At 47.1% G+C, this 15,755-nt stretch overlaps 1 protein-coding gene across 2 annotated transcripts in view; it reads left to right on the top strand.

Moving 5' to 3' along the window:
• Window positions 1–15,755, top strand: part of LOC8033686 (cAMP-specific 3',5'-cyclic phosphodiesterase 4C) — a 369,069-nt gene that overhangs the window by 4,548 nt on the left and 348,766 nt on the right. The window lies entirely within an intron of this gene.

The following is a 15,755-nucleotide window of genomic DNA, read 5'->3' as shown; positions in this document are numbered from 1 at the left end:
TGGTTTAGCTGCCGGATTCATTAGCCTTCTGGAATAATCGCTGGACTAGTTGGTCTATTCGCCGGATTAATTGGTATGTGGGATTATTTATTTTTAATTGATCTATTTACCGGATGAATTTGTCTGTTATACCGAACGTAGAATTTACAAGTCCCGTTAAGATAGGAGGAAATAACAGAAGGTGCGCTTTATCAATGAATGTTTTGCATAGCAATTCGCTTCGCGGCTACTGTAAACAGCAGTGGGCCGGTGTAACTCGTCAATTTGTCGGATTGTGATCATGTTTTATTAATGACAGTAGATTATAAGTAGTGTTATTAAAAAAAACGTCGAACATGTGTGTACGTGCCAGCTATTTTACGATGTCAATGAGTGTTTTTTTTTTTGTTTACTTAATGTCACAAGATAACTGAATTATTAGCTTTGAGATAGGGCAGCTTTCACGGCGGTTATTTCTTAGATGAGCAAAGTGCCGTTACAGTCAGACGACGTCGTCCAGGGACGGCACAGCTTAGATTCAAGTTTTGATGGACCGCGCAGTGGGATTTATGGCGAATCTTGTTTGGCTGCTATAAATGATAACTATTACACTGACACATTGAGATGACACAGGCGGATCGTATGTAGAGAATTCGTATAGCTTAACTAAACTATGTGCGTTTTTTTAAAAGACGCGACAGTACGCAGGTGAGCTGAACTATTGACGTCATAATCGCAATATCTGAAAAGAGGGGAAACACGAAATCACGTGTATTGCGCTAACCAAAAAGGACTGTACTTATTCGAGTGTAGGCTCTATGTCGGAACAAATACATAAAGAGCAGTGTTGAAATGCCTACGTAGATCCCCAACAAATCGACTACACTCGCCGCGTTGAAACGATGATGGCCAGCCTAATGCTTACCGGGCATCGCTGAAAGGTTTTACGCCTTTCATTTTTTTTTTTCAATCCTTTATTATTGTCTATCGCCCGAGGAGGTGTAGTGACAAGACATGGATCCGGTAGTGGCTATTCTGCAGGTTCAGTATTGGGGGGCTGAACAGAAGTCGGCAATAATCGGTTGCACAACTGAGCGCGGTTGCCGGTTCGAGGTCGTGCTACCGTGCTCACGCAACTCGCCTAATTGCTCTTCGCTGGCCGCAACTGGTAATTTCGATCGTCGTAATCGAGGAAACGGCGGCCGACGTTTTGTGCTTGGAAGCTCCGTCGAAGCCCCGGGCTATTCGAGGCAGGTGTATTTTTGGGAAAGCAGGCGTATACTCGTAACCGACGCGTATGGGTAAGGTAGTGCAAAATATGACAACAAAATTTAATTTCAATGCTAATTGTTACTTTTGCTTTAGTATTAAAAAAAAACACAGTGCGGAGGTATGTTTACGTGTCTTGACCCTGTGCTAAGTAGATATTACTTAACTGGAGCAAGCGAAACATTAAACAAAACTACAATATCTGAAAGTCACACAATGACTCGTTTTGCCCCTCCCTGTGGGGCAAAACGAGGGAACGTAGTGGGCTACAATGAGACACGCTTAAAAAAAACCTAATGTGCGTTCAACTTTTGCAATAAAAACACTCGAAACACACTGTGCGAGCTCCGAGGCTCTCTTCATGAGCCCCCTGCTTGAAATCCCATGCACTCGATCCATACTGAATGCGGGGCTGCCGGGCTCTATACGTTCTTTAAGTACCAGGGACTGCCAGTGTCTTGTGATGCGCATCACATGGTCTGCAGAACGGTCGGACACTAATAATCGTTCTCATCAATTTCACGTGTGTTCTTCTCTTGTTCCTTTTTTTTTGGGGGGGGGGGGGGGCTGTGTAACCTCGGTTTTCGGTTGTTTTTGCCAACATCAGCTTTGCCTTGTGGGAGACGGGGTTAGAACGGTGCGCTGCTCTCCGACCCGCTTTTTTCCCTTTTTCTATTCTACGTTATAGGTACAGCTGGAATGTTCTTGAAACTTGAAACGTCGGAAAGAACGCGACTTCTGTTGCCCAGCCGCTTTTGTCTCCTATAAAGAGTATTCACTGGGCGCCATATTTGTGGGTGCTGTTTAGAGCGCATGCTCAGAAGGAACTTACATTACTAGTTTGCTAAGACCGGCAATCTTGATGGTGTGGAATGCACGTTGCAAAAGTACTGTGGAAGCTCGCCATGAGCATGCGCTCAGCATTCGCGCACACAGCTATGGCCGCCAGTGAATACTCCCTATAGCTTCTGCCACGCTCGCACTTAAAGTAAAACGGAGTATAGCTGGTGCTGAAAGGTGCCAATGAATGTAACTACAAAATGGTGTTCCTAGGCTTCACCTGCATCGTTTAACTTCTGACTAATTTTCTGCTCGGAAGTAGTTTTTTTTTTATTTTGTGATAAAACCTTTGTCAAAATGATCTGACATCACTTTAAAACTACAATTCTTGTCTTCTATTGCTCAAAGTTTTAGCAAGTAGCCTTATCAGCTTTCAAGTACCCTGATGGAGACAAAAAGTTTCACTCCTGTAACGGAAACTATTCTTTTTTTTTTTATCTATATAAATTATTTTTGATATGCCAGGCGCTATCTAAAGTGATACGTTCTGAACTTTGAAACTCGTTTATCACAGTTTCATTTTTTTTTCTTCATTCTCAGTTCGAGAAAACTATCATTTAATAATGATTTGATGTTTAAAGCAGATTTTTTATGTTTCTGTACCGAAATTTTGTAAAGATCATGGCATTAAGCTTACTTTCTGCACTTCCATGGTATTTTCTTACGACAAAACTGCAACATCTTCAACCTAATGCACGCAAAAAAAAAAAAAGCATGAACACTTTTTTTTTACATTTTTGTTTCGCATAAAAATTGTATCGTTTGTGTTTTTTTATATATATATATATATAGCTGCGTGAAATGTGTGTTAAACTATACATTTCACCCAGGAAACTGGCAATGATGGTCACCTAATCGAAACAATAGTTTTCCTCAGGAGCGCAGTGTTCATTTGTTGTCCTTTTACATGACCCTTCGAAGCATAAATTTCTAAGCTTAAAACGTTGCATTTCATCCTCTTTTCCAGCTCTTAATATGCCCCGCAAATTTTGTACAAGTAGGAATAACCGTCGAAACACCTGGGGGAGGCTTTAAACTTCGCCTTTAAGAGTGAAACACGACAGGGTTTTTGGACCACGTTCGCAAAGCCTTCTCATGCGAACCTCCACTCGTTCCCCAAGCCGTGCAAGCGTGTGTGCGTGGTCTAGTCCGTAGCGTCACGTGCCACGTGACGTCACAGGTGGTTGTGACGTTAGGACCCTAGCGACCCGCTAAATTTCACAGCAAACTTTTCCACTAAATATGGCGGGAAAATGTTCCCGCCAAATTTAGTGGGTCGATAGGGTCATAACGTTACAGCACCTTCTTTGAGCGGTCCCGATATTTATGATCATGTTCATGTTCAATCATACGCGTATACGGTAATGTCCACCGTCACCTAACAATCCTAATGTTTTGTTTTGTTTTCTTGGATAGTTGGACTTTTATGAACAGTACCGGAATACATTATTGCCCGATTTCCCTCCCCTTCATGAAAGCGTTACACGGCGCACCGCGTGTTTGGAAAGAAAGAAGATAACCATGTTGTTGCTTCCTTCCGCGCAAAAACAAAAGTACGCGTAGCCATGCTCTCAGACAGCGGCGAAATGTTCATCGCTAGCAGTTGATTCATTATGCCAAAGTTTCAGAACTTACTGTTCCCTCATTTCAAAGTTTCCAGCTATTTGTGGAAAGTTTTAATGAGAAAATGGCGGCCAATGGAGCCAGTGAATAGATGGGGACGAACGGCGTCTGGCTACCGGGAATAGGTTCCACCTCCTCGTTTAAAAGTTTCTAAAATCGCTTATAACTTTTGAATCAAAATACGGCGAGTCCTGAAACTTTCGCATCTTTTTCTCCAAACGTCAGGCAACCCGTTTATTTTTTTTCATTCTCTTTTGCAGTGAGGCCATTGGGTATTTACAGGAATCAACCTCTGGATGAGATTTTTTTTGTTTGCAAGCTTTTAGATGTTGACAAACTATCTATCATACACTCTAAAAATGTCTGTGCGTCTACTTTCCCGCACAACACTCGGAGAACCAATCACCGCAACTTACGAAGGCAGCTCAGTGAATGACGATGCCGAAACATATTTTTAGACCAAAAAACGCAGTCTGAGTTGTGACATTAAGCAATGCAAAACATCACACTTGCATTCCTTAATGTCACAACTCAGACTGTGTTTTTTTTCATCTAAACAGATGTTTCGGCATCGTCATTCGCTGAGGCTGCCTTCGCAAGTTGCGCTGATTAATTCTCCGAGTGTTGTGCATGGAAGTAGACGCACAGACATTTCTTAGAGTGTATACGTATGAGGAATGCCGAGCGTGCGAGGTGCGAGCGCGGTGCTTGTATGTCGTGCGTCAATGGGCAGTGGCGTACTCTTATTTTTATGTATGATTAGTTCATTCACCTGTTTTACGGTATGGAGCACCGACCCCTGCGCCTTTGAGCGGTGTAGCCTGAACAGAAGCTAAGTACATTGTCCTTTTTTGTTTGTCCGTTCAGCCATAACAGCCTCGGCAAATCGGCTCGACGCATCAATAGACAAATCTGAACTAGTAAGCCAAAGTTGCGAAACACAAAAGCGTTTTTTTTTCTTTTTTTTTTTTTTCGCGAAGTTATTTAAGGTTTAATGTTGTTCCAAGAGTCTGAGAGGGATCCACTGTCAACGTGTTCCCGACTTCTATACAAGAAGTTAGATCGTGAGAAATAAATGATTACTAAGCTCGAGCCTGCAAAAAGAAAAAAGAACAATAACATGCGTGAAAATGCTGTTTTTTTTTTTTTTTTAATTTGTCTGCTCGACCTGCGAGTAATACATGTGATGTCACCCCACTGAAGATCGCTGGAAAATTTGAACGTTGGTTTTATGAACAACTTCCTCATTTTCTCGATAACTATTTTGAATGATGGGACGGGTGTGTTTGAGAAAACCGAATCGAGACCCCGACTGAAGTTGTCGATATTTCTTTTATACGAGGAGGTTTCGCGTCATATTTGGTGTTATAATTATCATTCCCATCGTTCTTATCCTAAAATCGTTCTTGTTGTTAAATAAAAAAAAAAAAAAGCGCTGCACGCAGATAGGGTAGGACACCACCTCCCCTAAGAGAGACTCGCTTGACGCGGGGATCTACCAGTTTCGGACCCAATAAAGTCTACCTCACCTCACCTCACCTCTGCTCGGCTAACTTATGTTACTCCGCCGGAAGCCAAAACCCAAGATGTTGCTTACGCGCTTCTTCTCCCATGATTCCTTCTTCGTTCTTGCCCCATGATTCATTCTTCGGTACCGACTAATAGAGCATTCTCATTTGCTAAGAAGGGAAAATAAAAGGCTGGTGAGTCTCTCCCTGCGTTCCTTAAAGGGACACTAAAAAAAGAAAATATATTCTTTTTTTTTTTTTATATTTACGCAGTTAGACGCAATTTAGGTGGGTGTAGCCTTCCCCTATACTCCGTTCTCCCCTAAAGGTGCCCTGAGAAGGTTTCCGAGATCGAATAAAAGTGGCGATTTCATATCCGTCAATGGGAGGAGCATGTTCCGAAACCAGGACGACTGTCAACCAATAGCGAGTGAAGGATCCTTGCGCGTCCGACCGGAGGAACCGCGGACTGCTAGGTTTTGAGCGCCGAGGGAGTTTGGATGATTGACATCTTGTCCCACATGACGCCTTCGTCGCAAGAGTCCAATCAGCACTCTCCGCCAACTTTGGCCACAACTTTCTGTTTGACGAGTTCAGCGTCCCTTATGCATCATAATGTTTTCTCCATGTGTTCATCGAAAGGAGCCAAGAAACGATTTTTCAACTTCCGATAAATACTACTTAGAATCACTTCTTAACATTAAAGACTGAATAAACTTGCCTTACGTTTTGTGTTTTTTTTTTTTTTTTCTTGACAATGGCAGTTGCAAAAAAAAGTTCGACAACTATGAGCATCGTTCATACCCCCCTTACCCGGAGCCGGAACAAGCGGCCACGTGGCCTGGTGCATATCCTATGCAGCCAACGTTCGTTATTGGCGACGTGAGCGATCGAAAGTGTCGCTGTAGTCGGCTGATCCCAATTGGCCGAATGCTGACTATGACGTCAGCAAAGGATGTTTCATCGACGGAAATAAAAGGAATGCAAGAACTTCAATTATGACGGTGTTGGCAGTGTTGCTTTGAGAGCGCTATGACTTCAGGCTTCCACCATGCCCAGTACAAACCTCTATGGTACAAACAGCAATGAACTTGTTGTTCACAAGGTAATGACGTCACGAAAGGTAACTGAACGAGGGCGCCACCGAAATATCTCGCGCGCTGAGGTGGGCGAAGTAGAAAACGTGCGCTGAGCTCCAGGGATTGTTAGAGCTCGGCTATTCACATCATCGCAGTGGTTGGACACGAGCTACTACCCGAATGTCCGCCGAGGCATTGATTGCTACAAGCCGAAGTCGAGTGCTTACGCAGTTCTCGTGTCCAATTCATGAACCGCGCTCGACTTTTGTCAGGCGGGTGGTTTCGATCCCGAAATTACGTCATCAAGCTTTGGGAAGGAAGCACTGAAAGAAATAGTCTTCTCATATCCTCGCAATTTCAACCCGACAAAGAAGCTTCTTGATGCTTGAGGTGTATACGAGTATAATGCGATTCACACGTGCACGCTCAAAAAACTGTGCATTATGGCATTTGAATATCATTGAAGCCATTGCCAACCTTAACCACGTTTTGTTTTCCGAAAATGGTATTCAGAATTTTACCACTCGGTAAGAAACCCGTGATGTCTACTTTTATGAAAATAACTCGGGAAAGCCAGTGGCTACAATCTACGAAATAAAACCTGTATATATATATATATATATATTTAATAAGCGGTGCGTTATGGACACGTGCTTAGTGTCAAAGCACAGACCGTTTTTTCTGAGGTATGAAGACAATTCGAGCCACGTCATTCGCCACCCTCCGTAGACTGCAGAGATTGACTCTCCCAAAAGGTTTATTGGAGGGAAGACTGACCAGGACCGGCTTGCTAGAAGAGCCTCACAGCGGAGACTGGGTGAAAAAATCACTGAATAGACCTATTGTTATATTACCCAAGCATCAAGGAGAATGCAGGGATTGGTGTTCCACGCGTCACACGTGCTGGCCTCAGCAGTGGGAACTCTTCTAAAGCAAATGCCTAAAACAAATGGCACCTTGCACGCGCGTTCCTCAGTGCTTTATATTGGTTATTTAATTCGAATATTTTATACGGAAAAGGCGTGGAGGCGTGTGGCGCGTGGAACACGAATCCCTGCATTCTCCTTGATGCTTGGGTCGAAAAAAGAACGTGGGGCTGGTGCCATATTGAAAGTTGGTGCGCAGTGCGCGTGCTTTGCTCGCTTTCCGAAGCGAAGAACACCCACGTGCTGGGCTGTGAAGAGCGCACGCTGGACTGTGATTTTGTAAACATTGGATAGGCCAATAGGCTGAGGCGCGCCATGGTCTTGAGAAGCCGTCTGAATTTGCCTCAACTCGTCCGCTAGCTTTGGCATTGTTTTCTTTGACCCAGTCTCGGCTCGACAACCTCGGCCAGCATGATTTCTAGCATGCTGGCCCAGATTGCTTGGAAGGCAACAATGAGCAGCAGAATCATAATTGCGCCATTTAATGTAATTGAATGTTGTGGCAGCGTCCGAGATTATAGTCGTTCGTAATCGGAACGATATTCGCTGTAAATGACGTTTCATTTTGCCGTGTTATAGGGGTATCGGCGGAACCGTTCCTAAATGAAAAAGCACGTGCTGTTTATTCGCTGACATTTGACACCTTGGTATTGCAAGATACGCTGTCTGCCATCGGATAAGATAAGCGTATGACAGGTTACACGTGTGACGTGATAAACGTGTCTCCTTCGCATTTCTAGGGTGAACGTGCCACTTGATACGGGATCACTAAGCTCGCTAAACTTCGCTCGAAGCGTCTTCGTGATTTCACTGATTCCACGTGAACGACGTCGTTCTTCGTTCTATTTCACACCGTGTCCGAGCGCAGTCAACGACACGAACCGACGGAGCGAACCAAGGGACCCCGAGAGTGCGTCGTCACTGCACTCGCGGCTTTGCGCGCTTGCTACCTTCCGGCTAAACCAATCACGCATAGTGAGTGAGTGTGCCGTTATCCTTCGTCTTTTTGTGATTGGCTTAGCCAGTAATATACAAATACACTCTAAAAAAAGTTTGTGCGTCTACTTTCACGCACAACTTTCAGAGAGCCAATCACCGCAACTTACGGAGGCAGCTCCGCGAATGACGATGGCGAAACATGTTTAGACCAAAAAACGCAGTCTGAGTTGTGACATTAAGCAATGCAAAATGTCACGCTTGCATTGTTTAATGTCACAACTCAGACTGCGTCTTTTGGTCTAAACATATGTTTCGGCATTGTCATTCACTGAGCTGCCTCCGTATGTTGCGCTGATTGGCTCTCCGAGTGTTGTGCGGGAAAGCAGACGCACGGGCTTTTTTTAGAGTGTACGACCAGTGCCGTGACAATGTCCTTTCCCAAGTAGCACAAAGTGGGCTCCAAAAAGGGGGCCGACAAGGGTTCAAGAGGGCAGTCCACGTGGGACCCACGTCGGTTTTGCAAATCGTGCCCAAGTCGTCCCGACTCTGGCTGCCCACCGGGCTTCCCTTGTGGGACCAGCATGGGGCCTATGCTTCTGCAGCCCTGGCAGCCCACCTAGGTTTCTGTCGAGAGAACCCTTCGTGAAAATGCACAAAGTGGGCTCTGAAAGGAGGGCCTGTCGTGGGTCCCACTTGGGCAGCCCACGTGGGTCCCACGTCGGTTTTGGAAGTCGGGCCCGAGTGGGGCCGGCTTGGGCAGGCACCTGGGCTGCCTCAAGGGACTTACAAGGGCGCCCCTCGTGGAACCCACAGTGGGTCTGCTTGAGCAGCCTACAATGACGCTCGTCGTGGGACCCACAGGGAGCCTAGGTGGGCAGCCCACATCAGGTCGCCCCAATAAAACGATGAGCAAGCACAAAATAATTGGGCATTTCAAATATACAAAATGAAAAAAAAAAATCTGCACGTTTTATATGAAATCCTTTTGACCATTTATTCTGGATACATAGCCAGTTTGAGCCGTCTTACATTCTGAGGAGCATGTTTCGAATGCACCCTTCATTTCAATACTCTACGTAAAATATTCCACCCCGCGTAAAACGGCCTCTCAACATACACACTGAGTAGTAAGTTAGTAATCGAGTTTAGCAACCCTACAATTTCTCACAGTCGCTTAATATTACAATCCTCGGTGATTTGGTATCAAATGAAGCCGATCTCGTATGCTGAATTTCCAGAACGTGCTGTAAACAAATATTTTCAATATTAGTGGAAAGTGCCGCTCTGGGAGTCGCACAGGTTGTCCAAGTTAGGCATGCCCACACTTTGCCACCGGGGAGCCCATATAATCGCAACGTGGCACCCGCACGGTAGAGGTGACCCAAGTGGGGTTCTACGTGCCCACGCTTTGCCCGTATCTTCGCTAGCCTTGTCCCCACATTGCCGAGGTGGGAGGTATACTGCACGGAAATCCCAAGTTGATCATACTCATACTTTGCTCAGCCCACATCTGCGCTAACTCTGCTCCCGCTTATGGCCGAAGTGGGGCCCACGGTGGGCAAAGTAAGCCAAAGTCGAATCTTTGGCCGAACTACCAACTTCAGCCAAACTGCCACCTTCAACCGAGGGGAGTCTTTTGGACGTGTTGACTCATTGAATGAATTGAAACCACATTCGGCAAAGCTGGCACGGGCAGCCTAAATCGGGCATGCCCTCGCGTAGCCGATGTGGGACCCACGGGCGTATAGACGCTTTGCAGCAGCTGTGCGTGGACGCCGCCATAACTGACCTTCAGTTTTTGTTTCCTCTTATTCCGTTTATTTCACTTCATCATTACCATAGCAGTCCAGGTTATCGCCATATTAGATTCAACTGCGTCCCTTTCTAAAGCATCGGCCTTCGTACAGGTTCGTTAACTATCGTTTCAGTTGCTCGGCATCTCGGTAAGACAAGAGAAGGTCAGCAATGGTGGCTGTAATTTGGCGCGTGCGTAAATCGTCTATAAGGAGCATTCACTGAGTGCCATATTTGTGGGTGTTATCTAGAGCGCATGCTCAGAACGAGCCCACATTAATAGGCTGCTAAGACCGGCAATCTTGAGGGTGCGGAATGCACGTTACAAAAGAACCCTGGAAGTTCGCCATCAGCACGCGCTCAGCAGTCGCGCACACAGCTATGGCCGCCAGTGAATACTCCCTACCGCATGGGCAGCCCTTAGGCAGCCCATATTAGGCATGCCCACGCTACGCCCACGTGAGACCAATGTGGACTTTGTATAGGGGCTACCCGAGCCCCATTGCCCGCGTGGGCCCCTCGTGGGCCCCAGCTCTTGTGCTACCTGGATTAGGTGTTGCTTGATTGTCTGCATCGGATAGTAGCGGTTTTGAGGTTTACTGAGCAGATGAGCAGGCGCGGAGATTATAAAGAAGCCTTGTTGGGGATGCGTGAGGTTTCGCGAGCACACCAGCAGGCGCGGGGATTCCAAGAAGCGGGTCCCGCGTGGGTTCGTTATCTGTTGTGTTTCTCCCCGCGCCTGGTCGTCGGTGACTTGTTAATGGGAGTGGGGACGAGAGCGGGACGGGTCCCCCGCACTTCGGAATGTGCGCCCGTTCGTAACCTCGGACAGGGACGGCTCGGGCGGCTGTTCTTCCGACGCGCTGAGTACGTTTTGTGTTTGTGTTTTGTTTGGCGTCCCCATCCAAGATGTGAAGAGCCACTGACCAAGGGTTTCTTGGTGGTGCCTTCGGGAGTCGGGTTCGCGGCCCGGGGGTCTGACTTTCCCGTCGTTGACGGAGACCGCGGTGCGCCCGACAGGTCTGTATGTGCGTGGGTGGGTGTTTTTGTGTGAGCCTTTTTGGAGTGTTTTTGTTGTTTAGAGTGTTCTCCCTGATTGGCCGCGAGAAGACCTTTTGGGATTGGTCGTTGAGCATGCGGGACAGTGGAGGAAACTTATATAAGCGACCGAAGAGGAGGCCGCCAGGCTCCTTGGTCCATGGAAAGTGTCTTGTAACTTTCAACTGTTCTGTCTTGTAAATATATTCTTTATTCTCATCACCAACTGTTGAGTCCCGTTTTGAAATCCGCCGTCTCCACGATCTGACGACCCGCCGCCTCTGCCTCTGAACATCATCACCGACACAATCCTCGCGGAAGAGAAACGAACGAACATCACTGCGGTGATTGCGCGGTCAAACTTAGTGTGAACCGGAGCCTGTATATGAATACATCCAGGCGATTTCACGAGCAGCTAGGGGATCCTCTTTGGGGTTTTAGTAACTCACTTGAACGCTAAATGAATGCGCGCGACTAAGCCTTATTAATAAGGCGGCAGGCTGCGCAATCTCGTGGATTTCGTGAGAACCAAACACTGCACTCGTCGTCAACTACTTTATGCTACGTTGCCAAGGCCAGCGTGGCTACCTCCGCTGTGCTCCTACTCTGTCGAAGTGTGCGAGCTCGCGCGAATGAGACGCAACACAAAGCTACGTGCTCCGCAGCGCGAGGCTGCAGTACGGCTGCGCTAACCTTGATAGTGTAGAACCGAACAGAGCCGTATTAGCCCCGTGCGTGACCGAAAGCGTCGCTGTGGTCGGCCTTCCACGATTGGCCGAACGCTGACTATGACGTCGGAAAGGGGATTTATCATCGAGGGAAGTAAGAGGAATGAAAGAACTTTAATTTTGACGGTGTTGGCAGTGTTCCTTTGAGAGCGCAATGATTTCAAGCTTCCACCATGCTAATAACAAACACAATCGAACTTGTTGTTCGCAAGGTAATGACGTCACAAGGGGGAACCGTAGGAGGGCGCCACCAAAACATCTCGCCGCTAATACGTAGAGAGTTCGGCCATTCGTTGGGAGGTATAGGGGACGAATGAGGAGGCGCCATTGGCCAAAAGCGGGCTGGGCGTGTTCGAGGGCATCTTCAGAAATTCGAATGTGACCAACCAGAAGCTGGAAATAATGCCCTGGCGGTGGTCGCGAGAAACAAACCTGATGAGTGCATCGGAGTAACTCTCGGTGACTGAAAATATGGTGCACGTGATGTTTCAATCAAGCTCATCCAAAATGATGGTGGAAGAGTGCGACTAGAGGAACGATCGACATAGTCCTTACGCCAAGCGCCGAGGGAATCTGCCATCCGAGCGGTCACACTCTGTCCGAGCAAAACAGAGTTGAGCGGCGCATTCGTTTCTTACATCTTTCTGCATGATCATGATCAAAACATCACGTGCACCCTATTTTCAACCACGAAGAGTTACTACACTTCACTCTTACGCGCTTATTAAAACCATTTACGAACATAGGCCTTTGATCAGAAATTTTTCTCGCTACAACCGATAGGGGATTCTTTTCAGCTTCTGGTTGGTCAAGGGAGCATGCCAAGCCCTCTTTCCCAGTCTGGTGCTTTGTCCGCGCCTCCCATTGACCAAACTCTCTCTATACACGGCTCTGGCACCGAACAGTTGACGCCTGGTTTAGAAAGGGATTGCCGAGAGCGTTTAAATGCAACGATACGCGTGCTCTTTTCTTATTTTTTCCCCTGCCGACGTGAGTTTGACATTAAAATAACGAAGTTCAGTAAACTTTCGTTTGCCTGAAAATGTGATTCGGGCGATTAACAAAAAAAAAAATGTTATCCCTTGCCATGAACGAAAATGTCATGAACGAATCCGAGCGGAACTGCAGAAGAAATTGCACAGTTTGCACAAAAACAACAACAACAAAAAATACTGCTTGAGTTTTGTGTAGACAGTGATTATTCTCGTTTGTATAAAGGGTTCAGACTGTGGCTGCGTGAATCTGCCTGGAAATGAACTAACGATCAAACAGTTGGGACGGCATGGGACGCAGTGCCTCACCATCAAATTTTAGAAACCTTAGACTGAGAGGACGCTTTGAGCCAGTGTGTCGTCTGTAGCTTCTGAAATAGTGCGAGGCCAACGCGGACTCGTGTAATGGGCGCAGTCTTCGTGGTCTATTCCGCTCGTGCTAAAGCCAGTCCCACTGGTAATTCGTCATATAGGAAAGACAGTCTTCATACACTGCCTGAGGCGTTCCTCGTATGACGGCTACTTTGGTCATATAAAAACTCTCTGCAGACATATTCCAAGTACACATATTGTGTGAAGCAAACATGCTTCCAACATGGCTGCTGTTTGTACGCAGACAATTCTATTATCATGCCCGCAGACAACGCCGTGTCTTTCATATCATGTACGAGCAGAGGGGCTGCGACTTAAGACTTTCCCGTAGTGTTAATGAATCGAGAGTGCTACTCATTCTGTCGCGACACTTTAAAACAAACCACATCGTACGCTCTTTCTAAAGGTCACGTTAGACGCCGTCTCTTTCAGGGACGCTGAACCTTGTCTTCAAGTTTGGTCTGGCTCGTCAGAAAATAGCGCCTAGAAAGGTGCGCGAAAGGGCACCGCCTTTCGCGACATTGCAGCGGCGCCTTTGTATACGCTTAGAGACAGATGTCAAGAAGCGCTCACCGTGTAGCTCTTATACTATACATAGCCTGTCATTCGTTCTATTCTCAAGCCGCAAACGCGCGGCGCTGACAGAGCTCCGAAGCTTCATAAAAGGTTGTCCGTATTTCGCCCTATGGTCACGGACAAGGCGAGATCGACAGAGGTTCTTCAGTCGTCCCGGCCAGCCGGTTCCACAGCGCGAACCCCTTACCTTCGACGATGCTTGGGCGTCCCGTGCCCCACGCAGCCGAAGCACGGCGGAAGGCGTGGAGTGTGTGCTGGAGGAGATGTACGAGTCTGGACACGGCTGGTGGGCAAAGTCAGCCAAAGTAGAGCCTTTGGCCGAACTACCACCTTCAGCCGAACTGCTACCTTCAGTCGATTGGAGTCTTTTGGACGTGTTGGCACATTGAATGAATGGAAACCATATTCGGCGGAGCTGGCATGATCATGGAACTGAAAATTACGCGACTAAGGTCATTGTGAATTGAATTTTAGGATTAAATATTACGTATTGTTCCTACACGAATGTCGACTCCTTGTTTTCAATTCACATATAAAGTCGCGCACATGATGGGGCGGTGTTTTGCTCTTCTTTGTGTTCCTCCCGTTTTCGTCGGCTGAAATGCCTTTTGAGTGACCTTTCCTGTTCTAAGCTGAACGCACCGCGCCTCGTTTGTGGCGGTTGTCTCTGTGTTGTATTTTGCTTAAGATGACGAAAAAACACCACCGAAAAAGCAGAGATCTGCTTTTCCATCTCGCTTCCATTGTGTGCCACGCGTGGACAAGTTGCAAACGAGCTTAGATTATGAGGTTTCGGGTCCATGACCGCGCGCTTTATGCGTTCTTGATGGAGTCAGAATAAAAACAAGTCCGACGATCTTCAGATGGAATACGCAAGGAACAAGTACAAGAAACGATGCAGAGTCTTCTAATGTCTTTCTGATGCTTCGCAAAAGACCACTTCTCCCCAGGCAATGGACAACAACGTTCGTATACTTGCGCACTTGACGAAACCATCTGACTGGTTGTAGCTTCATTCACGAAAAGCATCGGCTGCAGGGACGCTACAACTTTCCTGCTTGTTTCACTTGTTTGGAACCTTCTCTTTTTGTGCAACGACTCGTGTGACGTCCCTGACAACTTTCGAAACCTAGGGCGGGGCCAAGAATCTCATTATCGTTCCGGAACGAACGAGGTTGCGGCATTAAAGAACGCCGTACCAAAAGCATAGCATAAAAACGCGAACATGGTACGTTTCTGAAGACACCTGTGAACATAAAGCGATCCGTCCCTCACTTTGTAGACGCCCTTTATTTTAAAGATCCCAATGATTAGGTCGCGCCAAATTTTCCCAAGTTCCACCCACGAATGAGTGACAACACGTCGCCAGGCGGTAGCTTTTCACGGCTACTTTTCCACCTGTTAGCCTCGTATTAGCTGAGTTCCGCTATCAAAAACAACAGGCGAGATGTCCGCCATACGGTACTGCTGCGAGTGCGGCGATATTGGTCGATGTAAAAATAGGAGGGAAGCGCTGTTGTGCGACGGCTTGACTTGACTTGTTGCGGCTTTGATTGACTCGTTTCGTGTTAACGACGCACGACGTCTCAGTCCAAGCCCCCTGATAATGATGATGATGATTATTCCTAAATGCATGTTATTCTGCTCGCCTGTCCAAAGAGTTTATATAATAAAAAAATATATAATTCACTTAGCGGCACCGAGGCCTCGTCAGACCATCCGGTCTTTTGTCTTGGTGCCGCAGGTATAACGTAATGTCTAAACAAGCTGAAATGATGATGCTTTTGTGATTGTTCGATTTGAATGGGGCGGTTTAAAGTGCATTAAAACCTTGCCAACAATATTTCTTGAATCGCTTTTGTGTCTATTCCCGCCCATCTTGCGGCGGCCTTGTCCTTCCGGCCGCGTCCTTGCAGTGTTCGGCGCGCCCGTCGGGCCTTGGCGTCACCCGGCTGCTTCCGTGTCGGTTATTACACCTTGCGTTGTCCCAGCTGTTCGAAATCCGAGCGCTTTTGCTAGCACTTGGTCACGGCGTAGGGCCTGGCCAGGGTGCTGCCGGCTGTCTTGGGCTCGCCACCTCTCCGCCGGGTGC

This window comes from Ixodes scapularis, unplaced genomic scaffold (genome assembly GCF_016920785.2).
Source record: "Ixodes scapularis isolate PalLabHiFi unplaced genomic scaffold, ASM1692078v2 PGA_scaffold12__126_contigs__length_90152505, whole genome shotgun sequence".
Lineage (NCBI taxonomy): Eukaryota > Metazoa > Arthropoda > Arachnida > Ixodida > Ixodidae > Ixodes > Ixodes scapularis.
Note: the sequence above shows the minus strand (reverse complement) of the source record. Positions and strands in the feature narration are given on the sequence as shown.